The following is a 23,678-nucleotide window of genomic DNA, read 5'->3' on the forward strand; positions in this document are numbered from 1 at the left end:
GATGTGTTTTCGATTAGATGGTGTAGTTTAGGGTTTAATATCTTGATATGGTGTCAATTGGTTTTTAGAAATGTTGTTGGATATTTAAGAATCATGTTACTTTTTTTATTTATTTAGGAGAAAGTTTAGGAAGAAGAGATTTGGTTGGAGTATTGATATGAATTGTATTGGTATTTTGGGTCTGGTTTGTCTCGTTATCGATGGGCGAAGTTATTGAAGTAATAATTTACTAGAGTAAGCATAGAGAAGCAAGCACTAGATAATACTCTAAAGAAGATAATTGAAAAAGTGCGGGCTTACCAAGTTTAAGATTTTAAGTAAAGACTGAATGGTATTTTGAGGTTTCAGGGTAGGGTATGCCTACTTGTAGAGGGACAATTAAGAAAACAAGTATTGGAAGAATCGCACACGAGTCATATTAGTATGCATCCATGCATGACTAAGATGTAAACAAGGAGTCTTTTTGGTGGATAGGAATGTACTTGATTTTTTGCCGTCGTTTTTAACTTGTCAAAAGGCCAAGGTAGAACATCAAAGACCAAAAGGTATGTTACAATAGTTGGACATTGTAGAGTGGAAATGGGATAACAAGTAGCTCGATTGAGTGAGGGGTTCTTTGAGAAGTTAGCTTGGAGGACAGCTGAATCCCTCTAGGAAACTAGCTCCATGAACTAATGTTTTAGTTTGCTTGAATGTGGATGATAGGCTCTTAGAGTGGCCAGTTTGAAGGACAATTGAATCCCTTTGGATGCTTAGGCTCTAGAATGGTTTGTTTCAAAGGGTAGTTGAATCCCTCTAGACAGGTAGCTCTACGAACCAAGGCTTTGATGTATTTTGTTTTGAAAAGTATATATTTTAAATCCTTGGATTGTAAACACGGAGTGAGTTTATTTTCAAAATTGATATGATTTTCTTATTTATGTTACCTCACCCTTCTGTTTATTATGTTTGTGTTTGTTTATGTTTGACTATGGTGATCGAGATTTATCACAATAGTGGATGATCATACAAGTGTTGAGGAAGATGCACAGGACTAGAGAGTATGGTCAGTATTGGGATATGTTTAGATAGTCTTTTAGTCTTACATTTTTCCTTTTCAATAATGTTTATGGTTATAAAACAATGATTTTCATTGAGATTCAAATAAAGCATGAATAAAGTTTATTTTAATTATGTTATTTGTGTTAGTTATAGATTTTAGGTAAGCGAAAAATTAAGGTGTTACAGAATTGAATGGAAGATAAACTTATAGTTTATAACATTATTATTTGCTAAACTCAAATATTGGAATTATAGTTTCAAACAAATTTCAATTTTTACTAAATTTAAACATTATTTAAATAAGTGATAATTGATATTTAAACACTATAAGTGATCATAAAATTATATTTACTTATTGTCAAATTTAAAGTCATTATCCATCAATTAACTCATTCATTGGTTAAACTTACGTTTTTTATTCCTCCTCGTCTTAGTAACTATCAATGTGATTTTTTTCCTACGTAAAAGTCATTCCTAAACACTCACATCATATAAATAACAACTTGTTATGGATATGCATTGTATCATTTGACTTGTTAATGATTGAAATAATTTAACATTAAAATTACACTTCAAGCAAAATCTATCAAAATTCAAACAATATTTTAAAATATTATTATCAATATATAATAAATAATTTTTTGATAGATTTTGTACAAATTTTGAATGAATATATTTGTGACAAACCACAAGAATTACATAATTACAATGACTTAATTGGAAAAAGATTGAACTTTTGTTGGTACGAGAAAATGAAGTTCTCGAACAATCTAATTTCAAATTGTAGCCGTACAACGATGTCCACTAATGACTATATCATTTGAAATAAATTTCTTCAAAAATCAACGTAATTTCCAAACTTTGTTCATTTCTTCAATTCGAACATTTCTTGTCTCTGGCAAGAGTAAGGCAACAAAAATAGTCATATGACAAAGAATTGATAAAGCCATGTGTATGAAGAATATAGGTGTTTGATGAAGATTGATGAAGATCCATTTGAAAATTAAGTTTTAGTGTGTTAAATCTGAAAATAATATGTTAAATGTAATGTTTTGTTGTTATATCATGTTGGTAGGCTATATGACATAGGTTAGATATCTTGTGTGCCTTAGTGTGTCTCTTTTAATTTGTTAAAATGAGTTTTAACAGGTTAAAAGGCTTGTAGTATATAGTTTCTGGTATGAATGCATTTAGTTAGTTTAATTATTTTTCAATCAACTGATTTCACTTAAGTCAAGTGAAATTACCTGACTGTACGAAAAATTCAATCGACTGATTTCACTTAAACCAGACTATATATGTTGTGTTTTCGAGAGTAGAGTTGCATTTTTGAGTTTTGAGCACGAAACATTTTCATTCTTCTATAGAAAACTCTCTCTCTACAATATACAACTGCAACTCGTGATTTGAAGATCTTGGTTGATCTTGGAGGCCTTTTGGCTTGTGAGTAACTTCAAGAACACAAGTATGGTTGGCTAGGGACACCCACCATCAGGTTTGGATGTTCTTGTGCCTCTGGTTGGTTTGCCTAATATGATTTCAAGTTTGTAAGTGTGATTCTTGCAGGGTGTGTGTCTAGATTTTTGTGTGAGTCAAAAATCTTGTGAGTTTCTTTGTTCAAAAGTGTAATCTTGGTGTGTGATTTGTAAAACTTTTGAATATAGTGGAAACCAGGCTCAGGTTGTCTTGGTAAAGTAGATGTAGCTTTGTGATTGAGTGAACCAGTATAAAAAAAATTGTGCAATTCTCTCTCCCTCATCTCACACACTTTGAATCTCTTTAAAAACTCAAGAAAACTAAGCAATTCATTCTTTGGTGTGATTTAATGCGTTCTTGTGTAATATGAGGTTGTATACTTGTTAAAAATATTGATTGGAACAAGTCTTGTATGTAAGAGATTGTTGTTTGAGTTAAATCTGTGAATTCTGCATTCTGCATAAATCTCCAGTATTTTAGCCGACTGATTTGTCTTTTTAATCGATTGTTTCATAGTTCAAGAACAAATTAGTCTGCTATTTTTTTTAATCGATTGAAAGTGTACTGGTCTGCTACTTTTACATCCCAACTTTCCAGTCTATTTGATTCAATTGAAAAGAGGTTTAAGCTTTCGAAAAAGTTTTATAAAGCAAATTCACCCACCCACTTTCTTGGCTTAAATCACCATTTCAAACCTAACAACAATAGACAAAGAGAATTAGCCAAATTCTATCTCATGAAGAACTTCAAGTGCCTTCTCATGTACCTGAAAGGCAAGAGTAAAAATCAAGAGGAAAAATGTGTGATCATAGACATGTCCTTTTACTTTAGAAGATAAATTAATCAGCAAAACCAAACATACGTTTGCATCATGCCGCCAACCATCATTGCTTCTAGTAACAATAATGCTCTTAAGAAAAAAATAATGCTCTATCTATCTATTGGAGTAACAATTGAGTATTTAAGACTTGAACAGTTATTCAGGTACAATCTATTTAGCATAAAATAATGGGGATGGGGAAATTTTTGTGTAGCAAGTTTCGCTTCAAATGTCACACTCAGGATCTATTTGATTTGAGAAAATATTTTTAGTTTTCCTTTCCTATTTTCACAATATAAAAGTATATCTTATTTTAACTATCATAAGAAATGATGGAAATTATTATTTTTGTTTTTATCATTTTCTATACAGAAGTTACAAATCTTTCAAAACAAAATTAAAGTATCATTTACTGTAATTAGTTTAAACACATAATATGAAAACATGGAACATTTTCACGAACTAAACAAGTTTATAGGGATATTTGGTTTGAGAAAAATATTTTCTATTGGTTTTCATTGTTTCCAATACAAGGAACTTGCTAGCACATGAATACACTAGTTTTAATAGTACATATTCTACAACGACAATGACCTTGAAAATAGAAATATTTATGAACTTGAGAAGAATGTACCCATTCCAGATGTTGTGTAGTGATGCCAAAGTCAGTTCTAGCATATAAACTAGACAAAACCTGTTAAAATAAGAATTAAGAAACATTAGTTTGAAATGCATTACACAAATCAAGATCATTCAAATCTAATGTGACAATTAGAGTGTTTATCAAGAACTATAGGAGACGGTATCATGGTGAAAAAGAACAAGTGTCCAACATGTGAAAATTTCAACCGGACTAAATATTTTATGTCCACTTGGCTTTAAAACAATACATTCAACACAAAAAGAATGATGTAGCATTATCAAGAAACATACTAGGGCATACTGGAAGTGTCTTTTCTCCCATTAAAATTGGCTGTATATCATCGCAAACACGTTAAGTGTGCCTTAAAGTGTTTTTAACTCACAAATAACAAAACACACCCCGAGTCGGATGCAATTCAACCCACTTTTCCTAGATATTCAATTGGTTTGGGAACCATAGTGTCCTCCTAATCATACTTGTCTGCACCTTCATCTTTTCCTTGCATCCCATGTCTTATCATATCAAGCACCTTTTTCCTAGGTTTTAGAGTCACAAATTTTGTCAAGAATTCCACCTACACTATCAACAATTTTAAGGATGCCAAGATAGTATTTTTGGCACTGTCAAATAGCAATATCTTGTGAAACGAAAATGTTGTGCTAGGTAAATATTTCAGTAGAAATGACAACCATGCTGAAACCAAAATATGGAAACTATATTTCAAATACCTCAGGCTGAGGGAGCATATAGAATCCGTGGTGGTTTCTATGATAAGCAAAATAATAACACCGAAAAGATGAGCAAAGAGATTGTACTGTTTTATTGTATTCTATAACCAATCAACCTTCAACCTTAAAAGAGCTTAAAGGAATAATACATGTTGCGGGTGGCAGCAATTTTCCCGTGGTAGAGGCCGGGTGGGCTGAATCACAATCGAATCATGACGCTTGAGCTCATACGCTCTTAAGTAGAAAGAGTTGTGCCCTAACTAATAGCTATAACTTTTAGCCAAGTGGTAAGCGTTCGATCCAACAGTACAATCACACAACAAAATTGAGAGAGAATTTCAGAAAGAAGAATACATCTCATTTCATCCTTGTCCCCCTACCCCACACCCTCTCTCATCATATAGGTGATGGTCTCTCACACAAATTCTATCAGCATAGTATTGCGGTTACGTGTCCTATTCCCACGTCTCACTCCTTGCATTTCAGGTTTGGTAGCCACTAACCTATCATTTTCTATATTTTTCCGCTCACCATGTGCACGTGTTGCATTGTTCTGTACACGTGTTGCATTCTTATTTTCCATATCAGAGTGTGGAGCAATTACCTTCATTACATTGCCTCCTCCTTTAAGAAAAACCTTGTCCTCAAGGTTATCAAGGTTGATATTAGGGAAATGAATGTTAATAAATTCTACATCCTCCCAAGAATTTTCATCATTGCTACAATGATCTCACTGTACCAACACCTAAGAACACAATATGGAATATTTTAAAATTCTTCTAGCTTGTAGGATGGCAACAGGTTGTAAAACAAGTCCTAAGTCCAAAGTTGTTAGTGGTAGTGGCATGAAAGGCTCATGGCTAATTCCCTTGAAAGTTTTCAACTGTGAAATGTGAAAAATCGGATGAATGTGGGCCATTGTAGGAAGCTCCAGCTTATAAGCAACGTCACCCAATTTAGTAACCACCTTAGAGGAGCCAAAGTAGCGCATAGCCAATTATTGGCGGGTTCTCAATACCACCAAATGTTGTCTATATGGCTGTAATTTGACCAAAACCTGATCCCCAACCTGGAGTTGTAGATCAGAGCACTTTTTATCTTCTTGATGCTTCATACGTTGCTGAGCTTTATGCAAATTACGTTTAAGTTGATCTAATAGTTGGTCCTTCTTTGTGAGCTGGTCTTGAACAACAACGAAATCTGCCAGACTGCGTTGATAGCAAGTTAATGTAGGTAGGTCACAACCATACAATGCTTTGAATGGTGTCATGCCCAAACTGGTATAAAAGGACATGTTATACCAATACTCTGCCCATGTCAATCACTTTGACCAAGACTTGGGATTTTCAAAGGTAAAACATTGCAAGAACATCTCTAGACATTTATTCAAAGCCTCTGTTTGGCCATCTGTTTGTGGATGATAAGTAGTGCTCATAGCAAGTGTGGTGCCCTACAGCTTAAATAACTATTGCCAAAAATTACTGGTAAAAACTTTGTCGTGATCAGATACGATGAACTTTGGAATATTGTCTAACTTGATGATATGTAACATGAATGCGTCGGCCACAACTTTGGTAGTGTAATATGATTTTAAAGGCACAAAGTGACTATATTTTGAAAGACGATCGACACCACCATGATAATCGTGAACCCGCATGAATTTGGCAAACCAATGATAAAATCCACTATAACATCTTTCCACACTTGTTGCGGTACAGGAAGCGATTGTAAATAGCCCTGCAAGGAGTAATCGACTCACTTTGGCCTATTGACATATACTGCATTGTTGCACAAAGTCACTAACATCATTTCGCATTTTTGGCCAGTAAAATTGAGATAAGATTCGTGCTAATGTTCTAGCTATACCTGCATGCCCCCCAATAGGCGAAGTGTGATATTTGAAAAGAACCTTGTGAATTAAAGGGATTGCAGGAGGGAAGCACTAGATGGTCCTTTCAATAAAGCAACCCATCGTGTATGCGATAACGTGCATCAGGCTGTGAATTTGAGAGAGATAGTGTAATGAGGTCTCATAATGTGTCGTCAACTTCCAGTGCATGTTTTAAGTCAAGTAAGAAGTCAACCTTAGGCTCGGACCAAGCCATAAAGAAAACACGTGACAACGTATCTGTTGCAATGTTCTCTTTCCCTGGTTAATATTCAATTGCAAAGTCATAGCCCAAGAACTTGTGAAGCCAAGCTTATTGCTCAAGGGTTTGCAAAGACTGGTCAAGCAAACTTTTTAAACTTTGGTGGTCAGTTCGGATAACAAACTTATGCCCTAACAAATAATGAAAAAATTTGGCCAAAGTTGGGTGATAACGAACAACTCTCGAAGGGAGGCAGTCTATTTCTGCATTTTGGGTACCAACTTTTTAGAGAAAAAAGCTATTGGGTGACCTTGTTGACTCAACACAGCACCAACCCCAGTCCCGGAAGCATCTATTTCAAGTGTAAAGGGCTGTGTAAAATTAGAAAGAGCCAAAACAAGGGCAATAGCAATGGTCTGTTTTAATACGAGAAAGCATCCTCTGCAGCAATACTCCATTCATAAGTGTCTGTTTTTAACAAATCGATAAGGCGGTTTGCAAGATTAGCATAAGACTTGATAAAACGTCGATAATAGCCGGTGAGTCCAAGGAAGCCTCAAAGTTGCTTTAAATTTGTTAGACGAGGCCAATCTAATATGGCTTGGACTTTGCTTTGATCCATTGCAACCCCAAACACAGGCACCATGTGGCCCAAGTAATCGACCTCCTCTAAACCAAAGGCACATTTGGATAGTCTAGCATACAACAAATGTTATTGTAAAGTCTGCAAAACCCATTCCAAGTGAGTCAAATGTGATATCCATGATGGGCTATAAATAAGAATATCATAAAAAAACACAAGCACATATTTGCGCAAGACAATGTTAAAAATGTGATTCATCAGGCTTTGAAAAGTGGGTGGGGCATTAGTGAGCCCAAAGGGCATGACCAACCATTTGTAATGACCATGATGTGTGCGAAAAGCCATTTTATGACGATCCCCAGGCTGGACTAAAATCTGATGATATGTAGAATGCAGATCCAACTTAGAAAAATATTTGACTCCATATAGCTCATCCAATAATTCATCAACTATGGGCATGTGAAAACTATCCTTGATAGTTATGTCATTCAAAGCTCGATAGTCAGTGCAAAATCACCATGAACCATTCTTTTCTTTACAAGTAAAAAAGGAGATGAAAAAAGACTTATACGTGGTTTGATAAGACCTTGCTCAAGCATGTCTTTGACCAATTTTTCAATTTGGTCCTTTTGACTATGGGAATATCGATAAGGTCAAACTTTGAAAAATAGTATGGTATTGTTGTAATAAAGCTGCTAGATCAGGCAATAAGTCAGCAGGAAAAGTCAGTGATAATTCACTCAAAATGTCACACTACATCATCTAAATGGAGAAGCATTCAGTAATGGCTTATGTCTAGTGTAGCCGACACATGTGATGCAACTATGCTTGCTGAGGTCTAGCCATATGTTTGCCTTGTAGAACAACAAATTCCTGCTAAACAAATTTAAGAGTGGAGGTGGCATAGTCTGCAATGTGAGGACCCAAAGTAGCGAGCCATGAAGACCTAAGAATCAAGTCAACACCTGAAACTGGAAGTAAATACACTAGTACAACCAACAAATGACCTTGAATTGTCACCGTGAGTTGTTTAATCACCCCTATGTAGTCATGGATTGGCCATTGCCAAGAAAAACTTAAAAACCTACAACGGGATCAATAGGTAATTTCATAAAATGAGCAATGCAAGGCTATATAAAATTGTCTAAACTACCTCTATCAACCAGAACCTTAATTTCAATAGACCAAATATGACTCATAAAACCAATGGTGCCCACGCCACCTGCACCTTTCATGGCATTAAAGGAAAGGTGATGTTTCATATTACCACTATTAGTCTCTGGTTGGGATAAATCAAGCGAGTCGGGTTCAAGGGAAGCCACTAAGTCATCATCAATTAATTGCAACATCATCAACTGACGATTTAAACACTTGTGATTCAATAAAAATTTCTCATCACAAAAGTAACATAAGCCTTTTTCTTTTCGAATTTGCATCCTAGTCGGGGAAATTCTTTTGACTAACAAAAAAGGGAATAACATTGCATCATTTGGAACCAAGATATTACGTCATTATCTAAATGCACTGACACAATAGACAATCAATCCACCTCTGATGTGTCATAACAGTTGAAAAATTGTTCAGCTTTAAAGATCCAATCCATGACATTGTTACCATCAAAGCGAGGAAAATCAAGTTTCACATTTCGGACCTGGAAGGGTTACTTAAAAGATTTCGTAACACCATCGACGGACCCTAACGAGGACGAATAATTGCGTTGCAACGAAGTCTCTAAACCACTCGTAATCTGAGTGAACTTATCATCATTCACATGAATCATAGTTTCCAGGCGTTCACAACGAGAAAAATTTACCATTCAAGCTTCGCAATTTGAGCTTGTAGGTCCGAGTAATATTTTTCCAATGTGTCTGAAGTCCGTTTTACATCTGCTTGGAGGTCCTTCAACCTGGTGTTTTCCGCCATGGCTCAATGGAAGCACCAATGTGATAAGCAAAATAATAACATCGAAAAGATGAGCAAAGAGACTGTACTGTTTTATTGTATTCTATAACCAATCAACCTTCAACCCTAAAAGAGCTTAAAGGAATAATACAATCACACAACAAAATTGAGAGAGAAACAAAGATAATTTCAAAAAGGAGAATACATCTCATTTCATCTTTGTTCCCCTACCCCACACCCTTTCTCATCATATAGGTGATGGTTGCTTACACAAATTCTCTCAGCACAGTATTGCGGTTACGTATCCTATTCCCACGTCTCACTCTTTGCATTTTTGGTTTGGTATAGTCATTGACCCATCATTTGACATATTTTATTGCGGTTATGTGTCCTATTCCCACGTCTCACTCTTTGCATTTATGGTTTGGTATAGCCATTGACCTATCATTCTCCATATTTTATTGCGATTAAGTGTCCTATTCCCATGTCTCACTCCTTGCATTTCTGGTTTGGTATAGTCATTGACCCATTATTTTCCATATTTTATTGCGGTTACGTGTCCTATTCCCACATCTCACTCCTTGCATTTCTAGGTTGGTAGCCATTGACCCATCATTTTCCATATTTTTTCGCTCACCCTGGACACGTGTTGCATTGTTCTGTACACGTGTTGCATTGTTATTTCGCATATCAGAGTGTGGAGCAGTTACCTTCATTACAGTTTCTTTCATCCATAATTCCCCCTCCCATCATATTGCGAGCTTCTTCTCTAGTCAAAACGAGTCTTGCAAGTAGTTTTAGGTCTGGGATAACACGACGATTTTCCATTGCCTGCAAAAATATGGCCCAACACCAAAAGTTAGCTACACAGTTTTGGTAAGAATTGAAGCTGCTCGTGAGAGACATGGAGATAATTTAATATACAGACGCCGATAGCAAAACAAAAATAACCAAGAGAGTATTATATCATTATAACCCAAATTTTAGAACCTTCTAAGTTAACTACTCTATAAAGTCAGCTACACCTAAATCGAGAAGGCATACTTTGTCAAAAAACAAGTTGTATAACTCATGACACAATGATATGACACAAAGAATAAAAATCCCTAATTTATCAGTAATCTGATTCGTATGATTTGTAGATGTGAGAATGAAAATACTCAAAAAGATGGTATAGGAGATTTTGTCAATCGTGACATGTAAAAGAGGATAACGCAATTAGACCAATCCCAAGGTCTTCAAGTACATTTTTCTCCTATCATCCAATACAAAGACAATAAAATCATTACCCAAGTATGACCACTAAAGTTCAATAGACAATCTCAGTGGATTTATATAAGTGAAGCTTTTATGAATACTTTCAACACATCATCAGCTTGATTAGCTAAGTCATTCTCGCCTTTAAATGCACCGCCACCAACTGCAACTCGGCGCATCAATTCATGCCGGCTATCCTTTTTTGGAGTTCTACACAGAAGACCAACTACTTGGACCTAAAAATATGAAGGCGAAAATTCCATATTAATGGAAAACGTGTAATCTGGAGCTGTCCTCTGGTTAGAAAAATTATCAAGTAGTTAAAAAAAGTTCCTTACATAGCGTAAACATATTTGTTAGATGTGATAATTAGGGATGGCAACGGGGCGGGGCGGGTACGGGTATCATGATCCCATCCCCATCCCCATAATAAAAATTCATCCCCATCCCCATCCCCAAACCCAACGGGTATACAACTTTTGACCCATCCCCATCCCCACCGGGTAACGGGTATTTTCTTATACTCATACCCATACCCATTTTTTTATTGTTCCATATATCAATTAAATATTTTTTATAAAAAAAATTTAAAAATCACACCAACGGAATCATGATACTATCAAAATATTCAATATTAAAATAACATACTCTTTTTGATTTTCATGATGTCAAATATTAAGAAAAATATTATAATAGTATAAATCTCAAATTAAAGTATCAAATAACAACTAAATAAAATTCAAATAATTATATAAAAGCTAAAAAATTACACATTACTAAAATTTTATAATAACCAAAATATTTATTAATTTTACAAATGATCAGTGGTCTCATTTGCATTCGATCCACCTACACATAGAAAAAAAATGAAAAATTAGATATGATATAATAATTGAAATTGAAAATTTTAATTACTAGAATATAATGTACCTTCTTCATCAGATTCATTTTCACTCATGAGAACATCTTTTCCTTTTAATTTTTTAACACCTACAAACACCAAATGTAGAATATTAGATGAGAATTCACAAAAAATACTAACAAAAAATATTAATAAATTTGAGTAACTTACCTAGATGGTTTGAGTTCCATATCCAACTTCTTGTACACATCAAAGCCTCTATAGTAATATGATGAAGTCGACTACGGTGAGAAGTTAATATCTGACCACCAGTACTAAAAGCAGATTCAGAAGCTACAGTTGTTATTGGAATAGCTAAAACATCCCTTGCAATTGCTTGAAGGGTTGGAAACTTTAACCCATTTGTTTTCCACCATGATAGGATATCAAATTCTTGTGTAACCGGCAAATTATCTTCTTCCAAGTAATAATCCAACTCTGTTTTCATAACTGTAGTTCTAGATTTTTTCTTTTTTGCCATAAACTTTAAAAATTCATTCGCATCATTATCAACATCCTTTCCCAACTCCAATGATGTAGCTCTATAAGAAGAAGTTTCATTCTTCTTTGATTGATATTCCAAAACCAAATCATAGCACATTTGACGAATCCTACTAAGTTTCAGATCAAAATCATTACCATACAATTTATAAAAATAATATTCTAACATGTCCATCTTGTACCTTGGATCTAAAACTGAAGCAATTGCCAATATGTTATATAACAAAAAACAAAGAGAATGAGAAATATGTTATATATATATATATATATATATATATATATTATATTATATTATATATTATATTACTATGTATATATATATTATATGTGTGGATATCTTATGTTTATATATATATAATTATTTATATATATTATATTATATTATATATTATATTATTATTACTATGTATATATATATTATATGTGTGGATATCTTATGTTTATATATATATATATATATATATATATATATATATATATATATATATTTTTTTTATAGATATATATTTATTTTAAGTATATATTATATTATATTATATAATAATATAAATATAATAATATATATTATATTATTATGTATATATATTATATGTATATGCGTAGATATTTTATGCTTTTATATATATATATTTCTTTTAAATTTTTATAAATTTGTAATGTTATAAATTTGTTTATAAAAGATCTCACTAGTTAAATGATTAATTTGTTTTATACGTATATATTATATATATTATATTATATTATTATGTATATATATTATATGTATATTATATTATATTACATGTATATGTGTAAATATATATATATATATATATATATATATATATATATATATATATATATATAAAAGTATATTTTATTTATATGTATATATACTATATTATATTATATTATATTATATTATATTATATTATATTTTATGTGTAAATATATTATTTATTTATATATATTTTTTAGATTATTTAATAAATTATAAATAGTTTAGTAATTTAAGCGGGGACGGGTATTTGGGCGGGTATATATATATCCCCATCCCCATCCCCATCCCTAGTTGAAAATTTCGGGTATTACCCATACCCATACCCATACCCAGTCAAAGCGGGGATTCCCCGTCAAAACGGGGACGGGTTCGGGTGATACTCACGGGCACGGGTTTATTTGCCATCTCTAGTGATAATATTGTCTCTTTGATCACTTCCAACAACAGTTCCTTGCGCTAAAATGAAATAATATGAAATACATAAGCAGTATATTCCAAATCACAACTTCATCAAAGTTTCACGGCTCATCAACATAGAAAATTATGCTATAGGAGTCATTAATTAAAGGATACTAACAACAATGAAGTAAAATTTTCAAGGCAGTGTGGTTGAAGGACACAAAATATTTTGTTGATAACAAATGTCTGTTTGCTTATTTAAGTTCCGTTGCTGCAGTTAGTAAACTCGCGATAAAAAATAAAATAAAATTAAAAGCACTCTTAGTGTAAAGGTATTTCACACTATTATCCAATCATGATTACCAGGCATTTTAAGATTCATGATTTCTGAATAACTATATTTGAGACTGGAAAATGTGAGAATTGTTTAAGTGAGTTCAATTGATCTCTTAATTAATAAGTTAAATCTTTTACACAGCTTAAGCAATCCTGACAATTACTTTAGCAGGTGAACTCTAATTGATTGATAGTGTATAAATATTTTATACTAATAGTGTATCAAATTAATTTCTTAAAAATATGAAAACATTACTCTATTTCTATTTACAAGGGGTTCTTTTGTAGGCTTGCTCAAAATATAATTGCAAAAATAAAAAAAATTCTACATGGATTTTTAACTTTATCTAGATGAGTTATAATCTCTTAAGAAAGCCATACCTTATGATCCTGGCCCTTCTCAAAAAGTTGAATCATGTAGTCAAAGGCTGTCATGAAATTAGACTCCATCTCATCAACTCTCTTTCTTATATCCACGTCATCCAACAGATCAGAAGTTTGTACACATAATACAAGCTCATGAATCATCACACATTTCGGTTCACTAATTATCAAGCAAAGAAGCACAAACAATAAATATGTGCAAAAAGAAGAAAAACTAATCACTAGGAATACTTGTGCAAAAACTGACACAAACACACATATACTGAGTTATCTTCACCGAGAAAATGTGTGACAAGCATGCATAGCCACCCAGAAAGTATGTCAACGCCATGTCAATGAGAAATAAATATAGAAGGATTTAGGTACAACAGAACGATGAAAAAAATAATTAGAACATATTGAATTTTATTGAGCTTGTATTATGTTCAAAAAATATATCAGTTTATACAATAGCAAAAAATATATCAGTTTCGAGCGAGAGTGGCAAGCCTTCTCCATAAGCACTTCTAGGTGAGAAAAATAAAAAGAAAAAGTGCAATAAACTTGTCCATAACAAAAATTAGCTTATGTATAAGCTAACGTGTAGAAGTTCTCATGTATAACTTCTCTAAATTCTTATTTTGAACTTATATATAAATTAATTTTAGTTTACATATAAGTTCAATTCATTTTTTTATCTTCTTATTTTTCCATCCTAAAATACTTCCGGAGAAGTTTGTCCAAATATGCTTGTTCTCCGGTCTCCTTTAGAAGTGAGTTCTTTAGTGTTGTTACATAAAAGCTACGATATCTCATTTCATGAAAAGAAAACTTTAACAACAACCTTATATGCGACGAATTTTAACTCTGAACCATACAAATTCAACATCTTTCCCTAGTAATAAGAGTAACAATGGAAGTAGTTCACAAGGTTAATCATTTCTTCCCAGACATAACTTGGTCCCCTCCTCTGAGGAAGGATTCCGTTTGAGTAGGTTTTGAGCACGCCTTCCTATTTTTCCTCTTTTCATCCTGCTCTAGTTCTGGACATCCTTCACCTATCTTGTAACTATCTTTCCAGTGAGCTTTTTCAGCCTCAACCTGCATCGGTGCTGCGAGGAACTTAATTTTGGAAAGAAAGAGGGTGCAGGAACAATCATTTCGTGGATTTCAATTCATAATTTCCTTTTTCAAAGCTTGGGTTTTCACATTCAGGGTTTTATCACACTGAGAATTTCGAAATGTTACAAAACTGTGTCTGGACACAAAAAAAGAAAATAATGAAAATAATCAAATGTTTTAACAAAGCCGTCTTAGCTCAGCTGGTAGAGCGCATGGCTTTTAACCATGTGGTCGTGGGTTTGATTCCCATAGACGGCGGTAATTTGATTTTTTAATTAAAATTTTTCTTATTCCTATTAACAAAACATCCCCCTTTCTTTTTGCTCTTCCGGAACCGATACAGAAATGGGTGCTTTTTTTACTATGAGAGAACCAATCTTAAGGCTACAAACCACGTGACAAAAGGTAGGTGATTTGCCAATTTCCAGATGCCAGATGAATAACTTATTCACCTGAAAGACCTAATCTTAGCATCATGTTTAATGCAATGAAAAAGACTAAACCGACCTGAAATATGAGACCATTTGCATCATGTGAAAGTTTGGGAATGAATTCGTTTAAAAGCTTTGTGACAGTAGAATATAACAAAAATGAATTTAGACAAGCGTGATCACAAGTATAAAAATATGGTTTAAATATATTAAAGACAACACTTTTTTAGATATGGCTTAAAAACTATCGTAAGCAACATTTTATGTAAATATTATTTGTAAAAAGTGTGGACTAATCCATAAAAATGTGATTTAAAATACACTAAAGATTAAAGTTTTCAGATTATAAATATTATCTCCCTCCTTTTTTTGCTCGAAAACGCAAAACTCAATTCCAAAAACGCAAAAATTTGAATTTCTTCTCTCCCTTTGTTTTTAGACCGAAAATGCTAAGAGCTCATAGTGCTGAAAATGTAAAGTTTTAAAAAACATGTACATCAAAATTGTTGTCTGCTTTGAGGATTTTAAGCAATGATTTTAAAATTGTTGTCGTATTGAAAATCATGGCCTATTACTTACAACTACGCTCACCTAGACCACGCCTAAAAAACTGTAGTTTAAACTTTAGCCCGCGGTTTTTATGGTTTAAGTCACAATTTTGTGTTGTTGCCTAAAGCGATTTTTGTTGTAATAGAGTAACAAAAAATCTTTCCTCCCCACCTGATAATTTTAAACCTATTAATATTCAAACTAGCTGAGGAAAATGAACCTTATAATATACCCATTTTTAAGGTTAGAGAAGAATACCCAGAATAGCTCCATGTCATATTTATAGTAAGGATTTCTACTCTGAAACCATTCCTGATTCCTGGGTTCAATCACTTCTTTTTCAACCATCTTCCACCATTCATAAAATGGTCCCTGCACAAGTTACTAAATCATACATTGCAAGCAACACATTGTACCAAATGAATTGAAAAGCAAAAAGACATAGATTATTGAGAATATCAATTGTTCTTAAGAGGTTGAAGTATACTCTACAAAGTCTCCTAGAAAGCTTTAATGGGTTCACGTCCTCAAACTCAAAGGGTACTAGTCCTCAAACGTCACAGATAAGGAGAAGTGCCTGCAAAAGACTATGATTCCAAAGTCAGTCTGGATGTCAGAGAATAAATGTTAATGAATACGTAATTAATGTACTCCATAAAATGTGTTTTTTGTACTATAATGCATGGGCCTTACTTGGTTGGACTTTGGTTTAAGTGACCTAATTACTTGATAATAAGATTAAGATGAATGACCTTGGATTTAGTTGTTATGAGTGATAATCATGTCAGACTAGTTCATTGGCGTTGTTTGAGTACATGTCGTCCTATAGGGCCAACATGTACTTGGGCAAGCAGTGTACCTTATGGCGTATCCTAGTCATGTACAAGACACAAAGCCACCAATCTTAACATGTCCTATGTTAAAGAGTTTGACGAAGCGGTCACATGTACTTGGACGTTGGCTTCTCAGCCTCTGGAGCTTTTGCATAGAAAATTTATATTTCTTTGGCATATATAGTAGCCCTCCAGCCTCGAGGAGCTGAATCGACGAAAAGGTTTGATATGTCTGGTTTAATGTACAAACTTGATTGATGGGACATGAGCAAGTTGGGTTTAGAGTTGTGATAATTGTGTGCATGATTGGAAATAACGTAGCTTTTTGAAAAGTTGTGATGATTGGGCTTTTTGTTGAAGGCTTGCAATTATTGGCATGGAATAGGGTGGGAAGGTGAAATGTTACGATCCATTCTATAAATAGTGTTTCATTTTGTCACATTGGTCATGGTCGTACCTGACCAAATAAAATATGTAAATGCAGTACTAAGAAATTAACCCAAGATCGTCTCCTAGAGACCATTGTTTTCACTTAAAGGTTCTAGATTCAAAAAAAAGGGGCGGAGGGGTTGGTTTGGCAGATTCAGTTTTACACACAAAATTAACAAAATGTAATTGCAAAACTTAATTAAACAGATTTTAAATCGTAATGATTCCTTGATTCAACTGAAATTTCACCAATCACATATTACACAATTAATTGTCCTATCCAATTTGCTCCCATGAAACCAGAAATTAATCAACTAAACGATAATTAACACGAGTTAAATATGCCTTTAAGCCAAGCATACTTCAAAATTGACACCCACAAAATAAGCATACTATGAACGACCCACACTCATTCAACATGATTATAAGTCGTTTTAGGTGCAAAAACACGAAATTAAGATCAATCATCCATCACTTTCGTATTTTTTTTCATGAAAATGCAACTTGAAGAAGGGCAAACCAGAACAAAAATTCAAAACGAACAACAACCTCATGGTTTCATTTCAATTTCTTCAAGAATCAATACCAAAAGCTTAGCTAGACATGGAATTCAAAAAATAATTCAAACATAAACAAAATTGCATTAGAAGAGTAGGGAAAGAGTGAACAAACACGAATTTTTATTGAATGGGACGAAAACCTTAAGTTGGGTGGTGCTTCAAGTCTCAAATGGCCAAAAACGAAAAACCCTAAGTGGATGTTGTCCTAAGAATGTGAAAACAAAATGGGGAAGAAGAAGAGAATGGGTGCCCATGAGAAAATGACCTGAAAACGTGATCACATCACTACATATCAAATTATTTACAAAACTGCCATTTTGCCACTCAGAATTACAAAAATACCATTATGGGCTAAAAATGTTGGCCCAATGACGTGGACCGACTGACTGACATGGCGCAGACATGGTAATGATGTGGAAATCACGTGGCAACTCTCTCTTCATCTTATGATTAACATGCAAACTCTAAAATTTTCTTCAGAAAGTACCTAAAAATATTTAGAGACAAAAATTAGACCAATTAATGTCAAATTACTCAAAATTCGAAATAATGGCCTAATAAAGCCCAATTGAGGAAAATGCATTAACAAAAGATAATTAAGCACTAAACAAGCATCAAGAATGACACAAATTGGCAATGGGGATAAGGGAAAATAATGACTCATTAAAATCACCCACACTTACCCTTTTGCACTCCTGGGCAAAAACACAAAGGCACAACGAAGCAAAGCAAGGACAACACAGACAAAATAAAGAGAAAGAGAGAGAGAAAGATAGAGAGATAAAGGGACACGACACAAACAAATAGACACGAAATGGACAAAGGGAAACACTTCAAACACAACAGGAGTCAAAACTGCAAGAAATCCATGAACATCATCTAAGCAATTTCAAACATGTCAAGTACTCAGTTAAGCTCAAACAGAGAATTAGAAGCAACATAACCTCACAGAATATGCACTGTATCACTCAAATCTCTAGACTATTGTTTACTTTCAAAGCACCGCTGAAAAACAAACATCAAACAGACTTGGCAAGCCTCTAGAACCAACAATCAAACCAAAACACATGCAAATCAAGATCAGAAGGACTTTTCAAGGCTGTAATGGGGTTGAGGACAAGTTGTGGAACATATGGATAAGTGGCTAAAAGAACCAAAGGAAATAAAGGAGTAGTAAGGAAATATGTCAAAATCAAGCATGAAAGCAATTCCAAACTCCAACACTTCTAGATTCAATTCTCACACAATGCTCAAACCCAATTTTTTTTTCTTTTTCTTTTTCTTTTTCTTTTTCTTTTTTTCTCTTTTCTTTTCTCATTTCTTTTATTTTTGAGTAGAGAAACAACAATTTTCAAGTCCGACATAAAATGAACAAATGAGCAATCCAAGAACAAGAACACGTGTGCACAAAACCACACTTATTGTGCACAACCACACTTAAAAGAGCACCCATTCCTAAAACAATTCCAAAGCTCCAAAATTTCATAAGGTAGGATGAATGATGGTTTTTAAGGCTAAGGGCTTGTCATGAGCTATAAAACAACAAAAAGGGATGTAGACTCAAAAATGGCTATCAACGAAAACAATTCAAGGTAGGCTTATCTAGTTCCAGGCTCATTGGAACAAATTTGCCTAAATCATTTTTTTTAATTTTTTTAAAATAATTTTAAAATTGTTTTAATTTTTTTAAAAAAAAATTAAACTGCCACGTGTCACCTTATGGTTGTGACACGTGTCAATTTGAGATTTTTTTATTTAAAAAAATGTATTGCCACGTGACATGTCACGATTGTGCCACGTGTCAAGCTAACATTGGTTGTTTTCAATTTAGTCCCTCTATTTACAATTTTGATTCAATTTAGTCCCCCAATTTTTTAAAATGATTCAATTTTGTCCTCTCTAATTTGATACCAAATTAGTAATTAAGCTTAATTACAACTTATATATACATATTAAAATAATTTTTATTATATTTATAGATTAAATTACTCCATCTAACTATTCAAATTATTATTATTTTTTACATGTGTATAAAATTTCAAGTGTAAAAAATTACAAGTGAAAAATGTAAGAAATGAAATAACATGAGTATTTAAGAAGTGATTTGATGTATAAATGGTAAAAAATTATTTTAACATGAATATATAAATTGTAATTAAGCTTAATTATTAATTTGGTCTCAAATTGGAGAGGACAAAATTGAATTATTTTAAAAAATTGGGGGACTAAATTGAATCAAAGTTGTAAATAGAGGGACTAAATTGAAAACAACCAATGTTAGCTAGACACGTGGCACAATCTTGACCTGCCACGAGGCAGTACATTTTTTAAACAAAAAATCTCAAATTCACACGTGTCACAACCACAAGGTGACACGTGGCAGTTTAATTTTTTTAAAAAAATAATTAAAAAACTTTGAAAAAATTTTAAAAAAATTTTAAAAAAAATTAAAAAAAATTAAGAAAAAAAATTAAAAAAAATGAAAATTCCACAACATGACACGTGGTATGTACGGAGACGGTGTTAACGTAGACTTAACGGTAGAGACCAAATTGAACCTTTTAAAGAATTATAGGACCAAATCGAACCAAAAAATAGTAAGGGGACTAAAATGAACCAACCCAACAAATTAGGGGACCAAAATGATAATTAAGCCTTTAAGTATTTAATAGTACAAACCTTTCGTTTACTAGGTAATAGAAAAAAAAAACATTTACTTAATATTCTTATTATTAGTTTTTGTTTCATTTGAAGAACTCTTTTGTTTCACTAAAACAATTTTTGTTATTTCTCAAACACTGAGTATATATGTTGATATTTGAAAAGTTTTCTTAGATCTCTAAGATATTTTTCAACTTATCATACCCTTAATTATACATTTGTTTTCCTTTGTGCGATTTCTTTCAATAGTCTCTCAAATTGTTTGTAAACATTTGTTAATTTTTTAATATTTGTATTTCTTGTTTATTTTCATTATGTAGAATACTATTTTGATATATTTTATCTAATTATTTTTTATTTTCTAACTCATTATCAATCATACTGTAATTTTTTCACTATAATTGTATAAATAACTTTTATTTACTACAATATAAAAATTTAATGTAATTGTCATGAATTATTTTTTATCATCATCCAACATAATTGAAGTGCAAAAGATACAAGATCTATGTTAAAATTTTATTATTATGATTATTATTTGTTCTTTGTATCATTTTGATAAAATGATGTATTATAACTTTTATTAGTGTATAAAAAAGAGGTTTATTAAAATTTAAAAGATTTAAGTAAACAAACATTTAAAATATATTTTAATTTGAATATTTTTTTTTCTTTTATATTTTTAAAAAAATATTTTTAAATTTTATCAACTATGTTTCATTAATATTTGCAAATTTAATAATTGTTTTGGTTCTCATAAAATTTTATTTGGTATTATAATCTAAAATGTAAACAATTATAATTTATTTTAAAATATTTGATATCGAAGAAACAATCATCCTTCTAATATTGAATATTTGATAATATTATGTTTCCTTTATCATACTTTTTTTATTATTTTATAAAAATTAATTAAAATTAATATTGAAGTAGTAAGAAAATGGGTATGGGTATGGGTTCGAGATTATACCCATTACCCGGTGGGGATGGGGATAAGACAAAAGTTTGATACCCGTTGGGTTTGGGTATGGGTATGGGGATGAATTTTTTTACGGGGATGGGTATAGGATAGTGAAACCCGTGCCCGCCCCACCCCGTTGCCATCCCTACATACTGGTAAATAATGTTCTTCCACACGAATAGTCGTACTTTTTGTGTACTGATAGTGGATAGGGGTTTTGCTTCAATCCACTTAGAAAAATAATCAATACATGTCCCCCACTTTGAGAAGGGCCATGGGGAAAATACATGATGTAGCGACTCTTGATTCCTATGGATGATATTTTCATGCTTTTAGCATGTGATACATTTTCTTACGTACTCAGCGCAAAATTTTTCCATTGTCGACTAGAAGTACACAGGTCAAGGTATTTGAGACGTAATAGTCCTCACACTAGAATGATATCTGCATATTCCTTTATGTATATCTTGATCAACGTAGGCGGCCTGACTGGAGGTAATACATCTTAGCAAAGGTTGACTATAACCTCTTCAAAATAGCTCTCCTTTTAGTAACGTATAGCGGGCTACCTTTCATACGCATCCATTTTCCTACCCTTCTAGTATGTTGCCAATTTTAATATAACAAATAAACAACTCCATCCAGGTGCCTTATGTGCTAGCCTACATGCAATTATCCAGTTTATCAATGGAAGGTGATGTTAACACTTGTTGAAGCAAAGACTTATATCTTCCCTTTACTTTGGTGCTTGCCAGCTTGGATAAGATATTAACCTATATAATATCACTATTGGGGACATGTTGGAGTTTGATTTCTGCAAAGCATTATTCACTTAGTATTCTCTTGTTAAATGGCCAATAGTTAATCTAGTGCCGATTTAGCACACTAGCTTTTGTACTCCTACTTCTTTAGATAAAGTGAGACTAGTTATGATTGCCTTGCACTCGGCCTGATTATTCGATGTCTTAAAACTAAAGTGGAGCGACTTGTGTATGACTACATCATTCGAGCGCCTTTTGGATTCAAGGAGTCGTCAACATATAAGGTCCACCATTCTTCTTCGACAAAATGCTCTCCTTGCAGATCAGTGGCAAAATCAGTTGAGCATTGTGCTTTTATCGGCCATCGTGGTTCATATTAGATACTGAATCCTGATAGTTCAACAGACCAAGAAGACATTCGGCCTGATAGGTCTGGCTTTTATAGGATCTTTTGTATGAGACTCATCTTTCTATAGTTACTAAAGATAGTGCAACTTTCTCCACCATTTGGTATCTGGTTTCTGCATCTTACCATGTCCGAATTATAAAACATATGCGCCTATGGTCATTATTAATTTATTGGAATAAGGTTGCACTAATAATGTCTATAGTGGCCACTATATAAATCAATAACGGCTAAGTTGTGTTTGGTTGCCACAAAATTTAAGGTGAGGTTAACATTGTTAGCACAAATAACTTTGATGCATGAAAATTTGATTAAGATATTGCATAAGCAAACTTGATGAAGATATGAAGTCTTCATAGATTGATGAAGACTTGAAGCAATGTGTGTTGATCTAGCTTGTTATATGTGTATTAAATCTGACTATCACATGAAGATCTTAAAGCTTGAAGATTGAAGCTTATCTTGAAGACAATTTAACATAGTATAGGTGTCTTATGTTTGGTTGTAGTGTTTTAATTTGTTAAATGAGTTTTTAACAAACTAATTGGCTAACTACTATAGTTTTGTTATTAACATATTTAATCAACTAAATTAACTCTCAATCAGATGATTTCACTTAAGTCAAATGAAATCAACAAATTGAATAGATAAATCAACCTATTGAATATGCTAACTGACAAACTATAAAGTTTGATTTTTTAGAGAAAGTTGTAACAATTTTCATTTTTGAGCTCGAAATTAGTGTGAACGTTTGGAAAATTCTCTCTTTCTTGATTATATAGATTTGCAGTTGTTCATGTATTGATCTTTGATTTCTTAGAGCATTTTTTTTTCTTGGTGAAAAGACTTAGAGAGAGAGAGAGGTTCAGTCAGCTAGGGAAAGCCATCATCCAAGTGTGGTCTTTCTCAAGTTTCTAGGTGTTGCCTAGTGGGATTCCAGGTCTACAAGTGAGAGTCTTGCTATGTTTTTTTGAGATTCTTGTGGGATCCAAAATTCTTGGTCGTGTTTTGTATTTTTCAAAAGTGTAATCTTGGTGGTTTATGTAAATCTTTTGAAATAGGGCAAAGTTAGGCTTAGATTGGCTTGACTAACTAGATGTAGCTCAGTTTTAAGTGAACCAGTATAAAAATTTATATGCACGTGTTTGATCTTTCTCTCTTTGAT

General features: G+C 32.8%; 1 non-coding gene and 1 pseudogene across 1 annotated transcript; one reads left to right on the plus strand and one right to left on the minus strand.

Moving 5' to 3' along the window:
• Nucleotides 1-3,235: 3,235 nt before the first annotated feature.
• Nucleotides 3,236-14,907, minus strand: LOC146886245 (protein PEP-RELATED DEVELOPMENT ARRESTED 1, chloroplastic-like; annotated as a pseudogene).
• A 200-nt stretch (nt 14,908-15,107) lies between these two features.
• On the plus strand, nt 15,108-15,180 carry TRNAK-UUU (transfer RNA lysine (anticodon UUU)). The gene has a single exon. It is a non-coding gene; the product is annotated as a tRNA-Lys (tRNA).
• Nucleotides 15,181-23,678: the final 8,498 nt, after the last annotated feature.

This window comes from Vigna unguiculata, chromosome 5 (genome assembly GCF_037176805.1).
Source record: "Vigna unguiculata cultivar grain cowpea cultivar isolate G323 ecotype 2 chromosome 5, ASM3717680v1, whole genome shotgun sequence".
NCBI classification, from domain to species: Eukaryota; Viridiplantae; Streptophyta; class Magnoliopsida; order Fabales; family Fabaceae; genus Vigna; species Vigna unguiculata.